Source organism: Elephas maximus, chromosome 20, assembly GCF_024166365.1.
Source record: "Elephas maximus indicus isolate mEleMax1 chromosome 20, mEleMax1 primary haplotype, whole genome shotgun sequence".
Classification (NCBI taxonomy): domain Eukaryota; kingdom Metazoa; phylum Chordata; class Mammalia; order Proboscidea; family Elephantidae; genus Elephas; species Elephas maximus.
The window spans coordinates 26,343,773-26,370,963 of NC_064838.1; the positions used below are offsets into that span (position 1 = coordinate 26,343,773).

Below are 27,191 nucleotides of genomic sequence, written 5' to 3' on the forward strand. Positions count from 1 at the left end.
TTGGCATAACAAAGTTTATTAAGAAAATGTTTTGCATCCCACTTTGATGAGTGATGTCTGGGGTCTTAAAAACTTCTGACTGGCCATCTAAGATGCATCAATTGGTCCCAGCCTACCTGGAGCAAAGGAGAATGAAGAACACCAAATGAGGAAAATATTAGCCCAAGAGACAAAGGAGCCACATAAACCAGAGACTAAATCAGCCTGAGACCAGAGGAACTTGATGGTGCCCAGCTACCAGCAATGACTGCCCTGACAGGGAACACAACAGAGAGTCCCTGAGGGAGCAGGAGAAAAGTGGGGTGCAGAACTCAAATTTGTGTAAGAAGACCAGACTTAACGGTCTGACTGAGACTAGAGGAACCCCCAATGACATGGCTCCCAGACTCTCTGTTAACCCAGAGCAAAAACTATTCCTGAAGCCAACGCTTCAAACAAAGATTAGACTGGACTATAAAACATAAAATAATACTCATGAAGAGTATTTCTCTTAGTTCAAGTAGATAAAACTAAATGGGCAGTGCCTATCCAGAGTGAGATGAGAAGGCAGAAAGGGATAGGAGCTAGTTGAATGGACACGGGAAACCCAGGGTGGAAAGGGGGAGCGTGCTGTCACATCATAGGGATAGTGACTAGGGTCACGTAACAATATGTGTATAAATTTTTATATGAGAAATTGAGCTGTAAACTTTCACCTAAAGTGCAAAAAAAAAAGAAATGAAAAACATAATTTGTCCATCTAATTTAAATAAACAGAGTTTCTGGCAAGAAATGATATGTATAATTGTCCATTAAAATAATATTATTTATGTGAAAATAATAACCTAAATGTTCAATAATAATTGAATGGTTACAGTAAAGTTGTAAGAAATTACAAAAAATTGATGATTTCAGAATAGTAGGCTAACAGGTGAATTTTAATTTCTCTTTTATTTTATACATTTGTTACATTTACCATGTATTATTTTCCTAAGAGAAATATATAAAAGGAAGAACAAATTAATATTTAGTCAACTTTTATATATGTGTATATATAATTTGTATAGCCAATATCTGGGCTCAAAAGTTATGAGGAAATAGTGGCGTATCTAGGGTATTGCACCGGCCCTGGGCATATGGTGCCACAGAGCAGTTTCTATTAACCCGATATGGCCCAACATCCTTCCTTAAGTGTGAGAATGTGTTAATTAAAACATTAATGAGCTTGACCTGTATTTTTCAGCTGATATTATGGTAAACTTATCTAAAACACAGGTGTCAGATGGTTGGACAGGGGGGCAATTTCAGTGCTTGCCATAGGCGCCACTTTCCATAGATACTGCTCAGTGGCGCCACGCACCCAGGGCCAGAGCAATACCTGCCATACTTGCTGCATCCTATCTTACTCTGTGTTCCAGTCGTTCATATCAGGCATTTTTCCTTTTGCATAAAGCAGGTACTAAAATTTGTGCATCTAAAATATTTTTTTCTATTTCTCATTCACGGTGCATTGAGAAAATTTTATTTAAGGATTCTTTGTACAACAGTGGACTAGAGAAATTTTAGTTCATATATAATTATTTTGAAACTGGCAGGAACAAATTTATTTGATTAATAACATTATAGGTATGTTTGCATCTGCAGAAAACGTCCATAAAGAAGGAAGTTATTTTTACTTTTAACTTGTTTAGCTCGAAGCATAGAGGAAAAAGAAATTGAGATTAATCATTTGTCAAGTAGCTTCTGAGAAACCCAGTTACATTTAAAAAATCATGCTGAGATTTGACATATTTTAAGAATTTTTTTTTTTCAAATATGATTTTATGCAGTACTTGGCCTATAGATTGACCAAGATCTGATAACTCTCAGAACATAACTGCCATACATCTATCTCATTGTACTGAAGAATGCTTTAAAATATAGAAAAATGATAATATAGATGACTAAATATAAAGAACGCTGGAGTGGGATATGGGAAGTTTACCCATATCTTTAGCCGCATGCATCACTTACCAAATTTCTATACTTCCTCACCTTCCGTGGGGAATAGCACTCTTCCTTTGGGTCACGAGAAGGCGGAAGTACCTAGTGTGATATGTTAAAATTGATTCCCCATATCAATGAAAATGCCATTTTTGATGTCTAACAGATAAGCAATAAATGCACATTTATGGAAAATTTCCCCATCCTTACAAGGGAATGCCTTATGTTAAGAAAATCCAGTATTCAAAAATTGGTAAATTAAGGGATTAATCACTATATAAAAGGGATCTTCACTTTAGGAAATAATCCCTATGTGATACATCTAAATCTTTGGCAACCATACAATATATTCATGCAGATATGTACGTATCTGTGTACTTCTACACACGGTATACATTTGTGACATAAATATTTAAATTTACTTCATAGATGAGCAGCAGGGTATTTCAAACGGACTGTAATGGTCCTTCCATGTAAAATATTGTTTAAGGAAGAAAATACCTGGAATAAAGTAGCACTTATTGTTTGCTTTGTTTTTATTCTGAGCATTAGCAGCTGCAACTGTCTCATATAAACAGGGTATCACCAAGTAGATATTTTCTATACAGTCTAAGAAGTTTGGACTAGGGCATTTCTATATTGATATCCTGAGAGTTCCACATCCCTAGAGACCAATTACAAAGGTTCACAAGGTTGTTTTTATTTTGCTTTCTCTTGATGCCTTTTTAATGAGGCCTCCCGGTAAACAGCAAGCATGATGCTTTCCTGTTTGAGAACTGTCTGCCGCCTTCAAACATTTATTACTAATACAGCTGGGAAATGATTTATAAATTAAATATTAGGAAAATGTACTTTAGGAAAAAAACGTAGTAAGGGGTGTAATTTATAATTCTCATTTAGGGGAAAATCATGCCAGCAATTCGCTAATGGAAGGACATTGAGAGTCACTCTTGGAAACACAGTCGTGGTTTATATAATAAATAGAGACGATAGATGAGGGAAGTTTTCAGTCGTGTGAATGTTTGGGCATGTGGTTCATTTTGATAAATTGTAAACATGAAAGTTCCCTACTTTTCCTGGAGTGACCACTTGGAAAATTGGGGAATAATAAAGAAGACAACTGACCTATCAATATGTGTTATTTCATAACCCCCCCACCTGTCAATACTAAATGATGTTAGCTTCATCATAGCATAAAATGTGATCATAGTCAATGTCAATGCTATCATGGGCTTGAGCTAGCAGGGGTTTTAGAGGTTATGTTAGAACAATCTTCTCATTGTACAGATCAGACATATCAGTAAATATGCCATTTTTGATGTTTAATGATGTCTAATGAATTGAGGCTATCCCAAGGTCTCATAACTTTTAAAGTATTAAGCTTTGGAGATTATTTTCAAGTTTACTTTAAGATTCATTTTTGCACGTATGTGACAGATTTTAGATAATGGAAATCTGCTCTTCTGCAGCCCCCTGGACTTAGGTATGTGCATTATGGAAATATCTTTCATGCCTGTATTGTTAAAGGAAGACAAACAGTAGCTCAGTTCATATACCCTGAATTTAAGAGGAAGAAAATGATAACTCTGGAATCATCTTCCAAAATGTTATGAATTCTAGGCAATTAAAACACTCATCTTGCAGGTTTATTAAAAAACACTTAAATAAAACCATTTGTTCCTTTTTAAAAAGCCTGAGTAATTTCCATCTGTCTTCATTACTGCTATAATGGCTACATATAATAATTTTAAGGATAAAAGAAGTGAAATCGTAACTTAGAAATCATTACTTTGTGGTCAGCATTTAAGATTCCATTTCAATCTTTTTGTTTCATTTATTTTAAGAATGGTTAGGGTACATTTCAGTGTATCATATCATGCTATTTATTCTCTTTATCTGAGAGAAGACATCCACATATATCATGTATATATATATATACTATGCAGATATATGCATGTATTTATAAAATTATGTATTTATATATAGTTTTAAAGTATGTATATACATACACGTTGCTATAATGATATTGTTTATTTGCTACTTTAACCTCTGAGTTGATTGTCTTTGGTGAAAACAACTCACTCTCATGGCTTTGTTGGTGTCCATTGGGTCACTGATAAAATTTTTAGTATGTGGATAGTTAGCAATATGATATTTAAGCATTATGTAGTTTCATTCAGAGGTAATAATGTGAGTGATGTGTACTTATGGAGGGAAAAGTACCATCAGAAATCAGTGAGGCACATTTAATTGTTCCTCTTTAGTTCATTTAAGTCAAGTTCATTTTGATAAATACTGTTTCTGCAAGTGTGAGAAGATAAAAAAAAAACCTCAGGTGAACTTTGTGGGGGAGACATTGAAAATCTGTGTTGACAGCCTATCTCTAAATCAAGCTTCTGACAACATTTACAGTAGGAAGAGAACATAGTATTCTGTAAGAGTCATAGATTTTAGAGAAAGATTGTTACACAGGCATGATTCTGAAAGTTTTCCATCTTCTAACAGTCTCTTAAATTAATGTACAAAGACAGTGACCTTCTTCTCATTCAACTTCACCATATCAGGTGGTAGGAATAGAAAATGATATAAAATTAAACCCTACTCTTGACAGTTGTAAAATGGTAATCCTCCATTTTTATCCTCTCGGAGGATATTTGAAGATAGCTTTTTTATTCTCCTATTTTCATATTCTGTCTTATAACCTCATATAGTGCATAGCCAGTTTCATTGCTGGTAGCCATAATAAGACTGCTGTAGAAAGCCAGGTCCAGGTTACTAGGGTCCTGAAGAACATATCAACACTGAAAACCAATTTCAGATGTATTTTCAATGTTACTGCTTTAGAATACGTGTCCTTTACTGAGATACCAAAAATCAAAGACTAGATCAGCTCATTCATGTGAGTAAGCTTAAGAAGAAATTACCTTTTTATTTCTTCATTTTTAAAAAAGCAGTGGTACAGTCAGTTTGACTGTAGAATCTTGGTCAAAGAAAGCTAAACGTTGTTTTTACTAATTTTTATATTAATTGATTGCCAGGGCTATTCCTTAGGCACTTTATTAGTTTTGCTTTACTTGCGTAGTTATGTGTATGCAGAGTGAGCCCCAGTCAACCACAGGTGCAATGTCTGTATTTCAAATGGACTCTTACCTTAAAAATGACGGTGTTAATGCAGTCACTTTCTTCCTTGGCTATTATTTCATTGACTTACAATGCATGTTGCATGCTTATTTCTTCAAAAGTATTGAACTGTGTATTTAATACAATCCACGGAGGTGTCTGAAATCTAATGAAAGAAGTCCTAATTAAATTCATTTATTGGGAAGAAGGTAGACTATTAATATAGAAGATTTGAAGTTGCAGCTCTAGATGATTTCCCTGTTTAGCTTCCTGAAAAGGTTTTTCAAAACGAAGTTTGATTTTTCAAACTATTTCCACAAAGCCCTGTTCTTTTATTCAGGGATTAATTTCTTTCTTTTCTTTTCCTCTGCTCCCCTCCTCTCTTTCTTTCTTCCTCCTTTCCGTCTTTTAGAAGGAAAAAATAAGTCACTGGGAAAAAGTATTGACTCCTTTCCTCTGAGCATATCTTATTACTTAAATTCCATTTCTTTTTGCCTCTTTTCCTTTAATTCTATGGTTATTGCATTTTGAAGCACATTTCCCCTTTTTAAATTGAAATATTGTTTGCATACACTGGAAAACACAAATCTTAAGTGCAGTTTTATATATACACATACACACATATATTCATGGAACCATCACCCAGATTAAGATATAGAATATTTTCATTACCTCAGTAAGTTATTTTATAACTCTTCCAGTCAGCTCCCCGACCCTTTGCAAAAATTATTGCTCTTCCAACTTCTGTTAAAAAAAAAAAAAAACATAGATTAATTTTGCCTTTGTTTGAAATTCACATACATGGAATCAGAAAGTATGCACTTTCTTGCATCTGGCTTTTTTTTTTTTTTTTTTTTGCTCAACCTAATGTTTTTTGAGATTCATCTATGTTGTTACATGTTTCAGGTGTGTTTCCTTTTCATTGTTGCATAGTATTCCATGGTATGAACATATACTCTCCTTACTCATCCTTCCATTGATGGGCATATCTGAAGAATATTTACATGTGTATTTGTCCGTGTTTTCTTGTCAGTTGTGTATACCCATATGAGGTAGTAGTTTTAGGTGCTTTATAGAGATGTGTTCTCATTAAACATGTAGCAAAAATATTATTATTGTTTTAGTGTCATAAAGAATGGTAATATAATTAAGCTTTTTTATTAAGAGAAAGGAGTTAAATATGAAGAATCCCTTTTCAAAGGATCAAAACTGAACTTAATAGTTTTAGAAGAAAGCATTTCTAAAATGAACTGTATGCTTGCATACCTTCCCAACCAAGTATGTGATGATATTTATGATTAAACTGGAAACATTGATTATGTCATTGTATTGTCTTAAATTTTATAGTTTTCTGTTGTTGCTTTCCTCTCAGGCTATTATCATATCTCATTATTTTAACTCAACTATCTGCTCTTTCCTACCACTCAAACCTCCTGATTTTCTGCTTCTAATCAATCTTCTTTGTTACATCAACCAAATAGTGAGGTTAGAATAAGCATGAAATTTTAGCTTTGCTGACAGTGAAAGAATCAAGTTCATGAGCTTTAGTTCATGGGCTGTGTAAGTTTTGTTTAGGAGACCTTTCTTAGTGAACTGAGATTGGGGGGCACTTCTCAGATATTTAATTGGAACTTTGAACTTGGAGTAACCAACTTGTTTGGGCAAAGAATAACCAACCTATTCAGGTATGGCTAGCATTTTGCAGCTTCCCATTCAGTGAAGTTTAGAAAGGGCATTGTTGTTGTTGATGTGTGTAGTCAAGTCTATTCCAACTCATAGAGACCCCGTGTGATAGAGTAGAACTGCTTCACAGGGTTTCCTATGCTGTCATCTTTACAGGAACAGATCACGATGTCCTTTCTCCCGGAGCCACTAGTGAGTTCGAACCACCAACCTCTTGGTTAGCAGCCCAACACTTAACCACTGCACCACCAGGGCTCCTTAGAAAGAGCGTTAGTGTTTACTAAATAGTCTCTTATTATTGCAGTTCTCTGGAACCTCCATTTTAGAGGACAGTGCCTGTATAACATACATGTTGTTCCTCTAGAAATCTCTTTGCATTTCCAAATCCTGATGTTTTTATTAGAAGCATGTGTTCTACTCTAGATTCTTCTGTTCTTGGTCTTTTTGTCCCATCTTTTATTTTATCCATTTATCCTGATTTTGAAATTTTATATTATTATTTGCTCCTTAGGCCATTTTTAATTGAACATATTTTATTTCATTTTTATTTTACTTTATGCATTTATCCATTCTTTGAATATTTCATATTATTCTTCGCTCCTTAAGTCATGATTTTAATATCTCCTATTTTATTCATTTTCAATATAGATTTTTTATTCCATTTTCATATCTCTGTATCTATATTGATTTTTTTTTATTTCACCATGTGTTATGCAGTAGGTCCTTACTAAACTGATATGTATGCCTAGAAATGAATCTGCAATGTTTGGGTCATAGGCTGCCTCCGTTAAAATGAGAGCATTGCACTTCTCTCACTGCTTACCCATACAGCAAAGTTTGACACAGTGCAACTGAATTGATGCAACTTTTGGTAACATTTATTTACTGTATTATGCATCGCAAGTATGAACCTTTACAACTGAAAACAAAAGGCAGAATTACATAATATTTGAGAGAAAGGTCTAAAATCAGACTGCCTGTATTTGAATCACAGATATTCTTCTTGTGATTGCGTGACTTGAGGCGATTTACTTGACTTACTAGGTCTTGATTTATTCACTTTTAGACAGGATAATATTGGAGCCTACCTCATAAAGTTATTATGATGATTAAGTTAGACTACACCTTCAGAGTAGATAGTAACCACTCAATAAATGTTAGCTATTATTACTATTGTATGAACAACCCAAATCATTTTTATTCAAAATATACAGATGAAAGGAGCCCAGGTGGTGCAAAAGATTAAGCGCTCAGCTGCTAACTGAAAGGTTGGCAGCTTGAACCCACCCGGTGGCTCAGTAGGAGAAAGACCTGGCAATCTGCTTCCTTAAAGATTACAGCCAGGAAAGCTCTATGGGGCAGTTCCACTCCACCGCATGGGGTCACTGTGAATGGGAATCGACTGGACAGCACCTAACAATAACGACAGGTAACTCCATCGAAAATCTAAGGCAGAATTGATCCCAGTTTTTCAGAAAGGAGACAAAGGCAAAATGCGTACAAAACTCCACGTGGTCCTATGTACATACACAAATTAAAAAAAGGTCATATGTGAATTAATCTATTGACTTTTTTGTTACTGAAATTGCCAGAGGGCTAAATCTTTTCACTTACTTGGCTCTTGTATCTACTTTTGCTGAACCAAAGTGAATAATACCCGTAGAGAGATTGCTTCTTGACTACAAATAATGAGATCCTCCAGTTTAAATTACTTCAACAATAGTCTTGATTGAATCATTCTCAACTGCGTATTTTCAGAATCTAGATATTACTGCTAAGAATAACAAAAGGAAACTCAAATCTCCCTTTTGAAACACTGACATTTTTGATACAGGGAGAATACTTTGGGTGCAAAAGAAAGATTAACATCACAATTTGTTTAACTTATAGATGTGACACCCTTAATTCTTTAGCTTTACAAAATAAACTTCTCTTAATATGTTTCTCATCCTATAACAATTTCTATATAAAACCCTGAATTAAAAAAATGTTGTATGTAAATTATTGTTCTGACTACCTACTATTCGTGACTACAATTATGAATTTTTTTCAGTTAAACGGTTCACATGTTTGGTGCTAACAACTCATTGTTTAGCCTAATCCCTACATTGACATCTGAGGTCTATATCGTTGGCATTAGTTGAGTGAGTGCCAAGGATGACACAGCCCTAAACCTCCCTCTCAACATGAACACTAGGGACAGCATCTCCCGAATGAGGAAGAAGGAAGGCATGCAGATATGACTGGGAAAATGCTAGAAATAAGACTGTCCTGACCTGTGGGGTTTCACATCTTTCAAACAATGTAGGATGGCCAAAAAAAGTTGCTGTTGAGCTGATTCCAACTCAAGGTGATCCCATGTGTGTCACCGTAGAATTGTGCTCTGTAGGGTTTTTAATGGATGATTTTTTGTAAGTAGGTTGCCAGCCTTTTCTTCCAAGGCACCTCTGAGTGGATTTGAACCTCCAGCCTTTTGGTTAGTAGCCAAGCTGTTAACCATTTTTATCACCCAGCAACTTGTTGAATGGCTGGTGGATGCCAAGTGTCCCTGCCTTTCATACATCCAAGATGTTACCTGAACTATTTATGTAGGTGTTTCATCCTGTCTATTAGACTGTAACCTCTTTGGGGGCACATTTTTAGGTGTTGATTTGGTCCTTCTACATCACTTAGCACAGTGCCTTGCACTTAGTAGGACCAATAAAAATATTTATCACAACGAAACAAGCATATTAGCCTTAAAAAAGTAAATTAAAAAGGGTATTTTAAAAGAACATGACAGTAAAAATGAGATATATATGTATTAAAGAAATACATAAAAAGAGTCTCACTAAAGTGTTACTGGGTGGTTATATTTGGCTGTGAATTCAAGTGATTAAAACTTTTTTTTCTTTATGTGTCTCATGTTTTACAATGATATGTGTTATCTACATAATCAGAAATAAAATAATATGCTCATAGTAGATTAAAAAAGAAAACCTAGACAAACCATTAGCTGTAGAAGAAATCAATGATGTTTTCAAAAAAATACTTAGCTCAACATTGTCACACCTAGACCTTCAAGGAATAGATTTATTTTTTGACATTTAAATTTTCCTAGAGCCTGGAGAGAGAAGGAAACTTTCAAAATTATTATTTTTTTATAAAGCTGCAATTGCATTAATACAAATAACTGCCAAAAACAGTACAAAAAAAGAACACTTCAGATCAATCACACTTATCAATATAGGTTCAGGATCCCTAATTAAAATCAGCAAATACTTTATTCATACGTTAAAAGAATAATTCACAAAAAGGGAAAATGATAAACATCAAGTGAACTCTGTTGGAAAACTTATCCAATGTTTCAAAATTGAGAGCAGTTTCCTCCACATACAAATTGCTATTTCTGTTATATTAGACATAATGCAAGTATATTAATCGCTTTCTGTTCTGGTAACTCATTTAAGAATGCCACTATTTTTATCCTGTGGATAAAGTATTCTGACTTAAGAGTGCCACCTAGTCACACGTTATGGGGTTAAATGTACTCCTCTGTCTTGCATTCATGCTAAGAAAGCTGACTGTCTGTTAAGTGGCCCTTAGCCTTAGCCTTCTCAGCATGAATGACCATTCCAGGAGGAACTGTATTTTGTAACAGTATTGATTGTGGTGGTTTGTAAAGGACGCATAATGTTTTACCCACATCGAGCTGGAGCTCTCTGAATGAGAGAACCATGATAGGCAGAGCCTCGTGGTAATCTATACAAATTTTATAGAATTGCAGTTTATGGATCAACTTTGTAATAGTGCAGAGTTTCATTGAGCTTAACCAAGTGTGGGAAATTATAGGGTGCCTTTATAAAGTTGTGATATTTTCAAGGACAGAGATGCGATTATAAGAAAGAAGAAAATGAATTAAATATATCACATGATTTTTAGTCTAATAGTAAGTTAAGAGGAGAGATAGTTTTGGTTGGTTTACATTTCTGGGTAACAGAGTTTGCCTTGGTCTGCTAGAGCAATTTCCTTTTTCTGTCTTTTTTTTTTTTTCTTCTATTATTCTATCAATAACATAATTTCTGTGGATTTCAGAAGCTTCCTAAGCACTAACATGCACTATTCATATGCTGCTGTTGTTGGCTTATTTATTCTCACCTCTTATTTAAGATTTGTTTTAAATTTATGTTGGTGCTGTCTCATTAAAATTCTGGCTTTCACCACAGCCTTTTCCTTCAGTACCAACTCTGGTAGCTTAGTATCCAAAGTTGTAACCTACATGCGTAGGTACTCAAATGTTCTTACCTATTGGGTGGATTTCAATAAAAGGCGAGTTCAGGGTGAGTAGTTATTTAATAGTTACTTGATATTAATTAGGTTGCATGCATTGGTGTTTTTAAGACACATGTTAGATAGCAGTGTGCCCTGTCCTTACAAAATGAGCAATCTAATGGGGAGAGAAACATAAAAAATACAGTAAGCAAATAATGATTTTAAATAATAAAAGAAAGTTTTTCTGTGTTGGGAGCTGATTCAGTCATAAGGGAATTTCATATTATGGATGACCTGTATCCTCCAAAAATAATAGGTAGGTAGGTAGATGGATGCCGTGGAGTCAACTCTGACTCATGGTGACCTTATATGCAACAGAAAGAAACATTGCCCAGTCATGCATCATCATCATTATCTCTAGTATGTTTGAGTTCATCATTGCAGTTATCATGTCTATCCATCTCATCAAGGATCTTCTGTGCTGCTGCTAGCCCTCCACTTCACCAGACATGATGTCCTCCTCAATGATTGATCCCTCCTGATAATATGTCCAAATCAGGCAAGCCGGACAGTGTTCTATTGTGATCCAACAGGTTTCTATTGGCTGGTTTTCGGGAGCATAACACCAACCCCTTTTTTTTTCCTAGAAGCTCTGCAGATACCTGTCCACCATGGGTGACCCTGCTGGTATTTGAAATACTGGTGGAATAGCTTCCAGCATCATAGCAACACACAAGCCACCACAGTATAACAGGTGGAATAGCTTCCAGCATCATAGCAACACACAAGCCACCACAGTATAACAAACTGTCAGATGGGTGGTGGCCAAAAATAATAGGATCATTAAATTTGAGGCTTTATATATATTGTCACTTTATAATCTGACTCTGCCATGTCCTAATTTGTGATCTTGGGAAATTTTCTTAATGTGTGTATGGCTTTAGTTTTTCATCTATAAATGAAGATAGTAGGCCTTATATGATATACATGAAATCATGTATGACTCATTTATGATAGTTGGCAGATGATCCAAACATCTTGTATTATAAATGAGAAAATGAACATACCCAAGTTAGAAGGCTTCCCCCAACTGGTGATCAGCCCAGGTCCAGACAGGGGCACATTTAGCTTTCATGAAACTTACTCTTCATTTCTTCATTTACTCTCTCTTATCAGCATTAAAGTGTTAAATGATGAGATATGCAGGTTTGGGGATGTATGAGACTAAGTACATCAGAATGAATGGTGACTGTAAGCTGTTACTTGTCCCTAGGCAAATGGACAGTTGGTGGCAAATTCAGGACTAGAATCCAGTCCCTTCAATCTCATTTACTTTGTACTGTATCGTGAGCAAACCAAGAGCATTAAGGACTACATTTTTCAACTGGCTTTGAGGACAGTAACCTCAATCCCGCAGTCTCATCCAGTTTTGGATTTGGAAATACTGAGTTAGCACTGAGCTCTTCCCTCTAACACTCTGGGGTCTTGAGCAAGGCACTGAACTTCAGAAGCTCCCTTCTCATACCCTCATATTAATAACCTGCCAACAGGTTCCAGGGGAGTGTTTGAAAAAAAAAAAAAAACTAATAAAAAGAGATAAGAACCCCTTGAAAATAATATATAAATTGTATTTACAAATGCTAACGAAGACACACAGTTCACAACACAAAACTGCTTACATGGCATGTATTAAAATTACCACTAAATCATTAGCTACAATTGAATTTTCCCCCAGTGGCAAATGTTTACTTCCTATCCCAGTTGTATACTACTTAACGTGGTCCAGTTTCAACATAAAGCTATGATTTGACAATTGTAGTTGTATATTTAATAACTGTTGCTAAAGCTGGAATAAAGAATCAGTGCAAAGACTCCATTTTTGAAAAACACATCGAGGGTTGGAGCCAAAGGAAATCATTCAGCATTCTGATATATAGAACATAGGAGGTACTATATTAAGATGAAATAACACATGAAATGGTGGCTGGGACATCAAACTGATTAAAATAATCAATATAATTTTTAATCAGTGTTAGCTTGCATTGTGAAGGAAGGGAATCATTTAAAGTGCATGTTTGTATCACAGTGTTTAGAGAATCCCAGGAGACGAAAGATGCCTTAGAGCCATAGGATGAAAGAAGTCTTGAATCTTATTGCTGGACAAGGACATGAGGCACAAAAAGATAAAGGACTTTTTCTAGGTCTTGTGGTAAAAGTTGATTTGTTTAAATTTGCTCTAGAGTTTAAGAGCTGGCTTAATAGGCAGAAGTTAAATGGGTGTCTGGTTCAGTTTTTAAAAAGAATTTCTAGAAATTAGATACTCCCAACAATGGAAAAAATAAACTGCTTTGAATAATAGTGAATGTTCCATTATTGCAAGTAATCAATTATATAATAGATAACCTACTGACATGAATTATGTAGCAAAAATCACTTTGCATGAAAAGCCTGAATAGATATTACCTAATTTCATTCTAGCCCCTGAGTGGTGCAAATGGTTAGTGCGCTTGGCTGCTAACCTTAAGGTTGGAGGTTCGAGTCCACCCAGAGGTCCCTCAAAAGAAAGCCCTAGTGATCTCCTCCTGAAAAACCAGTCACTGGAAACCATACGGAGCACAGTTTTACTCTGACGCACGTAGGGATGCTATGAGTTGGAACTGACTCATCGGCGACTAGAGCTGGTAAAAAAAATTAAAAAAAAAATTTTTATTTTTTATTTTTTTATACTACTGATAAATTCCATTCGAATAAGCTTTCTGTATCTTAAAATATACAACTTTATTGTTGTGCTTTTGTGTTGTTGTTAGCTGCTGTTGAGTTGGCCCCTGACTCATGGTGACCCCGTGCATTACAGATTAGAACTGCCTCCTAGGATTTTCTTGGCTGTAATCTTTTTTTTTCCATAAAACATATTTTCTGTAAAAACATATACAGATTTTTTTAACAGAAAAGAAAAAGTATAGCCCTTTACAGTTAAAAAATTTACAATATTTGGACAAAAAGTAAAACATTTTCTTGAAATACAAGAATTCAAATGTAACATAAAAAAGAATGAAAACTCCAAAAAATCAAACCTATTGTCATTGAGTCAATTCTGACTCACAGTGACCCTATAGGGCAGAGAAGAGCTGCCCCATGAGGTTTCCAAGAAGCAGCTGGTGGATTCAAACTGTTGACCTTTTGGGTAGCAGCCAAGCTCTTAACTATCGCACCATCAAGGCTCCCAAATATAACACACTACCATAAACTACATATTTAACTAAAATTGGATCTAGTTGTCTTCAAGACCTAACTTCAAATTATACATATATGAATTTATACAACTGATTTTTAGAAGCTCTTCAAAATCTATCTGTAAATTAAAAACTTGAACAAAGTTGCCTTTGCCTCTGCAGCTTATAGCTGTAGCTGACCAACTGGCAGTACCTGACTGCAGGCAGCTCGTTCTCAGTAGCCTTCATCTGCAGTGTGGACCTGAAATAGGGGCTGCTGTTTGTGTTACTACTTCCTGTTGACTGCTTACTGTGTTAGGTGCTCTGTCTTAGCCAGGAGAGATCCATCTCCTTGAAGTCTCTGAAAAGTGAAGAGACTGAAGTCGCAGAGCTGTGTTTGCACTGAGGCAATGCTGCTCATCCAGAAGGACTCGCCAGGCTGATCTGTAAAGCATTTCATTTTTGGTTTAGGATTCGGCTTCATCATCGTCACTTTCATCATCATTGTCATTCTCTTCCTCCTTGTCTTCTTCCCTCTTCTTCTCTTTAAGGATTTTCAGGTATTCACTAACCAAAATCTTCTTTGGTAATACATCTGCAAGAAATCGAAGTTTCTGATTCCTCTGCTGTGTCTGATGAATCACTGTAAGTCAGTGCTTTGTTTTCTTGCCCACTGCCATGTTTGTAGGAGCAGGTAGCTAGATACTGAACCAAGAGTTCCATGGTCTTGGCCATGAACACCGGTGACTCCTGGTTAATATAATGCTGGGCACCTTGAGGGAGCTTTTCATGATGACCCGGATTTGGGACAAAGGTAGCAACACCATCCACTGCTCCCTGCCTTGCCTTTCTCTTTTCCAACGACCAAGTCTACGATCTCTCCACCTCCTGTCCCAGTGCGGCAGCAGCAGACCAAACCACTAGCTTGCCATCACCTACTCCTGCCAACAGAGTTGGTACTGGAGAGCTCTTGGCTGTAATCTTTACAAAAGCAGATCACCAGGCCTTTTCTTCCATAGAGCTGTTGGGTATGTTCAAGCCGCCAACCTCTCTGGTAGCAGCCGATGGCAAACTTTCAACTTTATTAAAATCTTGTCATTTTTAGGAATAACTAGAGTTAACAGATAAAAAAGAAATATCTGGAGATACCCATTTGTTCAGGATATGTCCTGCATTTATTTGTTACTAAGCAGGGAACTGGAAAAACTGATCTCCTTAAGTCCCTTCCAGCTCAGTGATTCAAGATGCTGGCATTTTAGTGAAATATAATATAACATAGCAAATAGAGAAGTCTGCAACTGAAAGATAAAGCACTTATATGTCAAATGGCATTGTGTGAATAAATCTTAAATGTAATTTTGGACCAGGTTTTAAAACTTCCACTAACAGAAAAAAAAACAAAAAACATGGTGTAATATAGAAGATGATGAGGAGGCAAGGGAAATGTTAAGGTAACGAAATGTCTTCTTGCATTAAATGAATTTACCAAATCTTTAAAGGAGTAATCACGTGTATATGAATGTGAGTGTGTTTTCCAGGATCTGTAGGTCTACTTCCCTCTCCTTCCCCAAATACATAAACACACACAACAGCTCAAAGATTTATTTACCTTCTGCTTTCAGACTATTGACTATTTGTAATCACTGAGCTTGGTGTCTTTAATTTTTTGTTCCAGGTTTAATAGTCCCAAGGTTTTGATTCTCCCAGAAGTCAGGGCCGCTGGGTGTCTTGTCTGAGATCTCTAGAAAAGCAAAACCAGTGAAGCACATATATATAGAGAAAGAGAGAGAGATTTATCTCAAGGAAATGCCTCACATGGCGTAGAGGCAGGTGTCTTAGTTATCTAGTGCTACTATAATAGAAATACCACAAGTGGGTGATTTTAACAAAGAAAATTTTATTCTCTCACAGTCTAGGAGGCCAGAAGTCCAGATTCAGGATGCTAGCTCCAGGGGAAGGCTTTTTCTCTCTGTCCACTCTGTGGGAAGGTCCCTGTCATCAATCTTCCCCTAATCCAGGAGCTCCTCAGTGCAGGAACCCCAGGTTCAAAGGACACGTTATTCTCCTGGCTCTTGTTTCTTGGTGGAAAAAGGTCCCCATGTCTCTCTGCTTGTTTCTTCTGTTTCATATCTCAAAAGAGATTGGTTTAAGACACAACCTAATCTTATAGATTGAGTCCTGCCTCATTAACATAACTGCCTCTAATCCTGCCTCATTAACATCATAGAGGTAGGATTTACAACACACAGGAAAAGCACATCAGATGACAAAATCATGGACACACACAACACTGGGAATCATGGCCTAGACAAGTTGACAGACATTTTTAGGGGACACAATTCAATCCATAACAGTGGGCAAGTCCCAAGTCTGTGGGTCAGGTGTCATGATGGAGGGTTCTCTTGACTCACATAGCTGCAAGGGCTGATGAACCCAAGATAGGCAGATCAGATGGCAGGCCACTGGCTCATGGGCTGTGGAGGCTGACAAATCCAAGATTGGCAGGCCACTGGCTCAAGTCCCACGAACAGGAGGTCAGATGGTAATGAGCCAGATGCAGAGCCCAGAGCAAGCAAGCAAACTTTGCCAGAACATCCATATATATATTAGACACAGGACACACCCCTGAGGAAACTCCCCTTACAGCTGATTGGCTGATCACATCAGATCACCTCATGGGAGATGACTACATCATTACGTGTCTGCCAAATTACACTGTTACACAACTGCCAAACTACATCATTACCTAACTTTCAAACCACTGAGAATCATGGCCCAGCTGAGTTGAGAAACGACCTTAACCATCACACTGGGCAATGTGATGACCCGAAGACAGCCTGCTATGTAGAGTCTCAGAGTATTTGCTGGAATTTATGATGCACCACCACTGTACAAGTAGGCATTATGACCCCTATAGCTGGTGCTGTCAGTACCCTGCTCGTGTGCCTCAGACATTCAGTTGTGTTTCTGAGGACTTCTAGCTCCTAGTATCTGCCTCTCTTTCTCAGGATTTTCTTTCTTTTTTTTTTTTTTAAACTAGAACTGTAAAAAGTTGCACTGTCCCTGTATATAGCTGAGCTTTAAATGCTAAGAATTAACATCCCCTGTAAGTAGCCCTCAAGTGGTGACTTATAAAAGGTGTGCTTTTAGCCATCAGGTAGGATAACTCTGAGAGGTGTTTTATATCACTTCCCAGAATTTTGAGGCAGGATTGCCCACTGTGTTAGCTGGTTTAATAGATCATCTCGTATTGGATGCCTTCACTTCCTTATATCATTTCCTTACTTCCTTTCTGGTGTTACCCACACTTCTTAAATAAATTAGTTATACTCTACTACTACTACTTCTGGGAGGACCCAAATTAAAACACACGTCAAACTCAGCTGGGGAGAGTGAGCTATCTTGAAAGTATTTGTAGACCCAGCTCTTGCTTCAGGGTACATTTTTCAAATTCCAGTCCTAGTTCAGCATTCTTTCATTCCTCTAATAAGCAACATCACACACTAAGCAATGCTTTTGTTATCAAGAGGTGGCTAGAAGTGAGCTTTAGGGTATTCTTAAGGGAGGTTCATATGTTGATATTCATTTCCTTTTTCTTGTGTGCTCTAGTGGGAAGGAGCCCTAGTGGTGCAGCCTTTAAGCACTTGACTGCTTAACAGAAAGGTCAGCATTCAAATTTACCAGCTGCTGCATGAGAGAAAGATGTGGCAATCTGCTTCTGTAGAAAATACAGCCTTGGAAACCCTATGGGGCAGTTCTACTCTGTTCTGCTCCTATGGGGTGACTATGGGTCAAAATCAACTTGACAGCAATGCGTTTTAATGTGCTGCATTGGGAAGCACTCGGCAGTGTTCCCCAAAGTCCAACATCTGTGTGCAAAGTAAACCTGTGCTCCATAGGTGTAAAAATGATGTGGCAGAGACATCTAACCTCCTCTGACTTCAAGATTAACAGCCTAAGGCTATTCTTATGAGGCAGAGGTCAGACATACCTTCTCTCTCCAACCTTTTTGCCAATTTTGACACAACTGTCCCTCCCATGGCACTACTTCTCTGCTGGGTTCAATAATTCATTGCAGTGGTCACACAGAACTCATAGACAATGCTCAAGATTAAGGGGTTCATTAGGGAATTAACAGGTTCAGGTTCAGGAATTTCAGGGTACAGCTCTTCCATCAGGACAGCCTCTTCTCAGCCATGTCCGCAGGCAGGCCTCTCTCTGGCCCTGGGCACCTCAACCCCTTGACCTGGCCTCTACCTGCTCAGGCAAGTGTTAGAAAGCTCTTTAGCTTTGCCAGTAAGTACCTGGAGATACCCCACTCTGCCAGTAAGCCTCAACCTAAGGGCACTCAGCTCTCTTGCCCTGTTGTTCCCCACGTCCCCAGAGGCACCCCACTCTCCCAGCAAGCCTCCTGCCCGAAGGCACTCAGCTTCCTCACTCCATGGACCAGGAACCCCGTTACACTGTCTCCTGGTTCTGCTGCCTCTGCTATTGCTATTTCACTCTTGCTGCTTCTCACCATCCCCAGTGTTACAGCCCTCTCTCTTTGCCTCCTGGGTCTAGGAGGTTTTCAGGATAGGAATCTCTGGTCCAAAGGACAGGCTGTACTCCTAGCTGTTTCTTCTTGGTGGTAGTGAGGTTCCCTCTCCTCCCCTCCTCATCCACATCTGCCTGTGGAATGGCTCATTTTAAGCCTAGGTGGCTGGCAAAACTGATAAAGTCCCTTGCTGGTTCTCATACACCTTATTTACATGGTTCCACCGCACAAGGGGGGCATGCACTTTATTGGCATTTTTAACAAGCTATGCAACCCCCTTGGAGGGCCACAAGCACCTTATTTGCATAGTCCCATCTAGTTTTTTGGTGGGAGTTATGAGACCATGGTGAGAAAGGCCATATAAAAGTGATCCGTTGCACTGCAATAGGATTTTCAAGTCTGTGACCTTTCAGAAACAGATTGCCAGCCCTGTCTTTCAGTGCGCCGCTGGATGGGTTTGAACTACCGAGCTTTCTTTAAGTAATAGAGTCCTTAACCATTGGTGCCAACCAGGGATTCCACATTAAAGATAAGAACACCAAGATCACTTATAATATCCCTGCTGAATATTGAACACTTAACTTCGTTAGGCAAAATGCTAAGTGCTTTGCAAACTATATCTCACATAATACTCAAAGCAACCCATTGAGGTAGTAGTTTTATTCCCGTTTTACAAAGGAGGAACCTTAGTCAAGGAGAGATTAAGTAAAATGCTCAGCAGCATGCTAGCAAGTAAGTGGCTGAGAAGGGATTTAGACTTTTACCTTCCTTTGTAATGGAGTCTATAAAGCTTGGGATTTGAACATTGGTGTATTTAATTTTACACACCTAACCATATCTAATTCTGCATCTGTAACTAGCTTTTGGAAACCCTGGTGGCGTAGTGGTTAAGTGCTGTGGCTGCTAAGCAAGAGGTCAGCAGTTCGAATCCACCAGGCACTCCTTGGAAACTCTATGGGGCAGTTCTACTCTGTCCCATAGGATTGCTATGAGTCGGAATCGACTCGACAGCACTGGGTTTGGTTTTTTTGGTTTAACTAGCTTTTATGGGCGATGTTATTTTGTATCCTGAACATGAAAAAAAATAAAAAGTGCAGGGTATTACTCGATGGATTTCATCAGGTACAAGTTTATACAAAGTTACCGGGTGCTGTCAAGCCGATTGTGACTCATGGTAACTCCATGTGTGTCAGAGTAAAACTGTCCTCCATACGTTTTCAATGGCTGGTTTTTCAGAAGTACATCACCAGGGCGTTCTTCTGAGATGCCTCTGGGTGGCCTCCAACCGCCAATCTTTTGGTTAGTAACCAAGTGCATCAGCTGTTTGACCTCCCACAGGCTCTTATACAGAGGTGGAGAAGGGGTATCAGCCACGTTAAGATCACTGTCGAGAACAGAAAGATAGAGAAATGAGAACCAAATTTTTTAGTTTTTTTTTGTATTATCCACTGCACTCCTCTACCCCTTTACCCAGGCACCAGCACAAATTCCATTTGTGTACACCCATTTCAAACCTCTCCCACATAGAAAGAGTGGTAGCCCAGGGGTCAGGAGACCTGGGCTTTAGTTTCAGTTCTGCTAACTCTGTGGGTTTTTATAAAATGGGAAGACTGGATCTGATCCTGTCTGAGGTCCCTTCTGGAAACCCTGGTGTCGTGGTGGTTAAGAGCTATGGCTGCTATCCAAAAGGTCAGCAGTTCGAATCCCCCAGTTGCCCCTTGGAAACCCTATGGAGCAGTTCTGCTTTGTCCTAGAGGGTCGCTATGAGTCAGAATTGACTCAATGGCAGTAGGTTTTTTTTTTTTTTTTTGTAGGAGGTCTCTTCCAGCCCCGAAACAGGTATTGTCTTTTTTACTGCCCCTGAAAAACAAACACATCTTTTCAATTATAAATTCTAAATGCATTGTAATATTGAGTTCATTTGGGTTCCTGATTCTCTATATCAAGAAAATAACCAAAAATTTTAGATCAATTACTTATATCTAAAGCCATTGTTCTACAAACTGGTTTCCACTGCCATTTTCCTGATAGACTATTGGTGTTTCCGGTCTGTAATGGGATATAAAATTTACTTTTGCATTTTCTGGAACCTCTGTACATGCTTAGCTTTATTCAGAATTTTCGAGGGATGAATATAGCTCATTATCACAAAGTGTTCAGATCTTTTGACATAAGGGAAAACTGTTAATATCCTGTTATTCTCACGTCTGAAACTGACATGGTTTCAAAGGGGTGCTTCATCATGTATAGGGATGAAATGACCATCAGGTAATGAGATATAGCATTTCCTGAAAATTAGTCAGTGCGATGTTGTCCAGGATCTAAATTCCTTTCATCTTTGTTTGCCACCTGTCCTAGATTTCTGGTGCTGAATCAGAGTTTCTCTGCCAAACTGAAATAGCAGCGTTGGCTTTGGTTGCCCTCTTTTTCACATCAGCTTTGGTTTTTAGCATGTAAGGTGATGCTGCTGTTTTTAGTGAAATGAACTTTGAATGAATTCCAACAGTAATGAACTGATAACCAATAAAATAAATAATTGATTCATCTCAGAAAAATCTGACTCCTAGAAGTGACGTTCCTGAGAAACTTGTGTATAACTGCCCTGTAGACAGCTTCCCAAGTTTTTGCCTTTATTTATTTATTGTTTGTTTGTTTTTTCTAGACAGACTATTTTTGACAAACAGACTTCTAAGGGCAGTCAAGTGTCAAATACAAAGTTATGGCTGGTGCAGCTGCCGTTGGGATCACTCGCTCCATTTATTCATTATGGAAAGCTCAGATGCACAAACATGTGGTGCCATTTTGTGCACCTGTCAGTTTAGTGCATCTAATGAACATTGATCATGCTCATTCAGATAAATTTCTTGGTGCCACAAACAAGAAATTGGTAGTTGCTGAAAGACATGGCAAAAACTTTCCTTTGTTTATACATTGCCTCAGTGGAATCCGTTTTGCCATTAAAAAAAAAAAAAAACTAAAATGTACCTTAAACTTTGCAACAAAGAGAAAATACATTAATGTAAAATTTATTCTCGTTTTGCAAAAATAAATCTAGTGTTTGCTTAAAATAGAGATTTTAATGACTTAGATAGTCATAAGATTTTGCTCTATGAATGTTTTAAGTTTTGCTCCAAAAATCACTTTTGCTCTTTCTTATTATACTTTCCATTACCAAACCTCCTACTGGGTAGTGTCACCATTCATGAATTGCATTGAGTACCTGTTCTGATCAATTGGTGCCGGATTTACTGTTCTCCATTATAGTAAGGAAAATACTTTTTTCCTTACCATTTGATTTTTGCGTCCTGTCAAAAATCTCATAAAAGGAGTGGTTTAGGTTCTTATAATTGGATGGCATCATTTTTTATGAATGATTCTTTTTGTTTGCTGTCTCAGTTATTATCAGGAGCAAATTTAAAAAAAGAAAAAGAAAGCAAACAAGCAAAAAGTGTGTGAATTAGTTTGTCCCAGCTAGAGATGCATTATATTGAGCGACAATTTACTCATAACTGTTTGTGTCAGGAGAAAATCCTAATCAGGTTTTGGGAAGGGCTAAGTACATTTAAATTGTTCTACTTGTGTTGTTATTTCAGGAGCCCTGGTGGAACAGTGGTTAAGTGCTCAGTTGCTAACTGAAAGGAAGGCGATTGAGCCCACCAGCTGCTCTGTGGGAGAAAGATGTGGCAGTCTGCTTCCCTAAAGATTTAAAGCCTCGGAAACCTTATGGGGCAGTTCTACTCTGTCCTACAGGGTCCGTATGAGTCAGAATCAACTGGACGGCAACAGATTTTTTTTGGTTGTTATTTCTTTGTGTACATTTCTTTCAATTGATATTCTTTTATTCACTCTGTGGCACAAAATAACTGAAAAAGACAGATGCACTCAAATTATACTACAGGATCATTGAAACCACTTGTGGGCTTTCCAAGTTGCCAATGAAAGTTAGAAATGGATCCTGATACGAAGTGTCTCAGTTGAGCATCCCATTCAGAATGTAGCACACCTTTAGAAAATATATTGACCTAGCATTGTTTCTTTTTTTCCCTAGAAGTCTATCATTCAAAAATATTAAATGTGTGGATAAAGAAACATATTCATGGGTGTTCATTGCAGCTTTGTTATAAAAAAAAAAAGTAGGTATCAATAGGGAGAAGGTTCTAAAAGTTGGGTTCCATACTTGCAGTGGAATATTATAAGCTTATTAAAATGATAAGGTAGAAGAATATGTTCTGATATGAAGGAATGTATGTCCATGAAAAAAGCATCATACAGAGCAATATGCATATTACAATGCTCTTTATTAAATAAGTGAGATTAAAAAATATAAACAGCTCTTTACATATATTGTTGTGTACATAAACACAAAGATGTAGAAAGACCTGGTTGTCTACATATGAAAAATCAGTCCCTGAAAATGCTACGCAGCACAGTTTACTCTGACTCCCATGGGGTTGCCATGTGTCAGGATTGATTCCATAGCAACTGGTTTTGTGTTTCTGGTTGAATGTTCTGAAGGAGAATTCTTCTGTGAAAAGAATGGAGTGTGGAATATTCAAAGGGAGATTTTGATACATGCATCTCTATTCTTCAATATTTTATGAAAATAATGTATTCAACCGAACTTTGTGTAATGGGTTGTAATTTATTGTTAAGAAAAAAAGAGGAAGCCTGTGAAACTGGTAAGAGGAGCTAAGACAAGGAACAGAGGGGCCCCCAAATCTGCAAAGTACAGGAAATGGGCCAGGGCACAGAAACAAAGCCATTCCTCAGAACAGTGGGGCACAGTATCAGAAAATAGCCTGCAAACTTCTTTAAAGTTGTCTTTCAGAAGCAACTGGATAAAACCAGCCCCTGTGTGGCCTTCCACCAGGGGCAGTGAAGGGCTGCAGCAGTGGCCGGAGAATCGAACTTGGGGAACGAGAGACTGTGCAGGCGTGACACCCAGTAATAAGTCCTGCTACGAATCCCAGAGGCCTCCAGGACAGGAGCCATCTTGGGAAGCTGCCGTGCATGCGCCGTAGTTAACATATCCCGTCCTATGCTTGTGAATAAACATGAATCTTTTCCCACCCAAGAACTTTTAAAAACCCAAGCAAATCTTTTGTTCTGTGAGATGGGGTATGTGTTGCTTAGGACCTCCTCATCTCTGCTTGCAAACCTCTTCAATAAAGCTTTGCTTGTGTGGAAAACTCTGTGTGCCTTACCTGCACAGTGGGAGGCAAAAACCTCATTCAATTCCAGCAACAGAACCACAATGAAACCAATCAACAGATATGTATTGGATACATATGATGTGCCAGTCACTACCTTTGTCACTGGAGATACAATGGAGGGGAAAGACATACACTGAGCTCAGGGATATATAAATTGATGTATGTTTTTAAGGCATACAACTTTATTATTATTTAGGAAAAATACAAGGAGTTAGAATAGCTTATCATGATCTGGTCAGTGAAGGCTTCCTGAAGAAGGGATATTTGTGCCTTGAATCAGGGTTAACTAAACAAAGAAATTATTTCAGAAGTCGAAACAGTGGGAGCACTAAAGAAAGTCAGATGAATAAATATATAGATATAACTGGGCTGGATATAAACCTTAAACAGGCCAGAATACTCAGTCTCTCAGATTGGCTACAGCTAATCTGCAATGATTTGCAAATGGCAGACCACCCAGAAAGATCAGTTGCTGTAACTCTCACTGCATAGGCAATAAGTCAGATAGTATTGAGGCCAGTATGTCTTCATTTGTTTGTTTGTGGTGCACTTATGCAGACCTAGCCCAGCTGAGCTTCAGCTCACTGTCACTGGCATTATTTGGGTAACTGAACATCTGCCATTGGCCAAACCATACCTCCTAGTCACCTGACCTAAATCTCTGCTCTTTTTTCCTGTTCCTTTCCATCCTTCCATCTATGTACTCGTGAATTCACACATCCAATAAAAATTTGTCAAGCACCTTGTATATGCCAGATATTGGGGAAAACAAACATGATCCTAACCCTATGAGTTCATGTTCTATGGGAAGAAACAGACAAAAATCTAATTAATAATAATCACAAATAGTGATTAATGTGAATGCAGCTATTGGAGTGCTGAAATAGAGAATAAAGAAAGAACCTACTTTAGATGGTATGTTCCATGAAGGTCTGTCTGGGAGATGGCACTGAGTTGAGACTTAAGCATGAGAAAAAGCCAGACATGGAAAGAGTAAAGGGACAACCACGTGCAAAATCTTGATTTAGGAATGAACTTGGAGGATTCAAGCAACTGAAGTAAGGCAAATGTAACTGGAAAACAGCTTCAGTTGAACAAGGATCCCTGCCCTTGATTGGTGCAGTAAAAAAAAAATACTGAAGGCACTTATTCAGACAGTGCAAGATCAAGATCTGTTTGGTGATTTCCAGGATTAGTACTCTTTTTCTTGGAATCATTAAAACTTAGGTATGGAAGAAACTCTAAAGGTATTCTAAGTAAATCATTTCTCCCATTGAATGTACTTCTAGCAGAAATTTGAATTGCTGAAATTCTCCATCACTACACATTATTTTTTTTCTCAGCTGATACTGTTATTAACTCAGGGCCTATCATCTATTCCCTCCACAAAGGTGATAGTGAATACGTTTGGAGCACCACTCCCATTTCCCCCATATACTTTTAGTTCATGCTTCTAATGCCCTCCCACCCCCAAAGCCCTCTTTATACCCAAGGACTGACTCTTTGTGATAGGATGCATTTGAAACTGTCATTATTTTATGCGGAGCTCTCTCAAACCTTGTGTTATGGATGGAATTGTGTCCCCCAAAAATGTGCATCAAGTTGGTGAGGATGTGATTCACAGTATTGTGTGGTTATCCACAATTTTTGTGATCTGATGTAATCATCCTATGTGCTGTAAATCCTAATCTCTATGATGTTAAAACTAGAGCCCTGGTGATACAGTGGTTAAGAGTTTGGCTGCTAATTAAAAGTTCAGTAGTTGAAATCTGCCAGCTGCTCCTTGGAACCCCTATGGTGCAGTTCTACTTTGTCCTGTAATGGTAATGGGTTTTATTTTGGTTTTATGATATTAATGAGGCAGGATTAGAGGTAGTTATGTTAATGAGGCAGGAATCAATCTATAGGATTAGTTTGTATCTTGAGTCAATCTCTTTTGAGATATAAAAGAGAGAATCAAGCAGGGAGGACAGAGGTCTGGTACCACCAAGGAAGTAGAGCCAGGAGCCAGTGTGCCCTTTGTGCTCAGAGTCCCTAGGCTGAGAAGCTCCTAGACCAGGGGAAGATTGATGGCAAGGACCTTCTCCCAGAGCCAACACAGAAAGAAAGCATTCCCCTGGAGCTGGTGCCCTGAATTTGGACTTTTGGCTTCCTAAATTGTGAGAGAATACATTTCTCTTTGTTAAAGCCATCCACTTGTGGTATTTCTGTTATAGCAACACTAGATAACTAAGACACTTTGAGACAGTGAAGAAGTTAACCCTCTGTCCTAAACCATCTCAAGGAAGGAGATTTCCCAATAGTTCCCTCTGATCTAGTAACTAAGATGTGTTCAGTGCAGAGTTGAGCCAATTATCTAAATAATTCAAATCAAAGATACTAAAGAGAATCTCCCAAATTATACCATGGTTTGTTTATATTGTTAAACAGCATTAATTGCATCAATTAATTACCAATTCAGTAAGTTATGAAAAATATTATATATAATTATATGGCTATATACAATCTGGGATAGAGACACTGGTAGCCTTTCTTAATTGGGATTCCTCATCTGAACCACAGAACACAGAAGAAGACTTGAGTGGCTGTATTCTCAGTTCTCTCAAGGAATACTAGTGCAATTCTATTCTGGATGCAAAGCAAAAAACATTCATTATGTGCAGTAGATGTGCCTCATTTGAGAAAGCCCACTTAAGAAAGGTGTAAGAATCCTGTACATGGGTCATAAAAGATCCTATGCGTAAATACATACCAATATAGATACAGAAACCCAGGTGGTATAGTGGTTAAGAGCTACAGCTGCTAACCAAAAGGTTGGCAGTTCAAATCCACCGGACGCTCCTTGGAAACCCTATGGGACATTTCTACTCTGTCCTATAGGGTTGCCATGAATTGGAATTGACTCGATGGCAATGGTTTTCTTTTTTGGTTTATATATAGAACCACTATGAATTCCTAGAGAAGACAATTTATATCTATTTCCTTGTATTTTCTTCCTACAAAAGTTAGAACAACACTATGATTTCTATCCCTTATAATTAATTTCTGGTTGTCAACCTAGACTGTGGTTTTATTGGCAAAGTAAAGTGTTAAGGCAATTGAAGAGATAATGCAGGTCAAAAACCTGTTTATATCTCTATTTAGAGACAAAGGCTAGGCCCTTAGTAAATGTCTGCAGAGTAAAGTTGAATTGAATTATTTTGAATTGAATTG

General features: G+C 37.8%; 1 protein-coding gene and 1 pseudogene across 2 annotated transcripts in view; one reads left to right on the forward strand and one right to left on the reverse strand.

The window, feature by feature from the left end:
• Positions 1-27,191, forward strand: part of CNTN4 (contactin 4) — a 1,107,632-nt gene that overhangs the window by 354,806 nt on the left and 725,635 nt on the right. The gene's annotated exons all lie outside the window — the stretch shown is intronic.
• On the reverse strand, positions 14,696-18,268 carry LOC126064383 (chromatin accessibility complex protein 1-like; annotated as a pseudogene).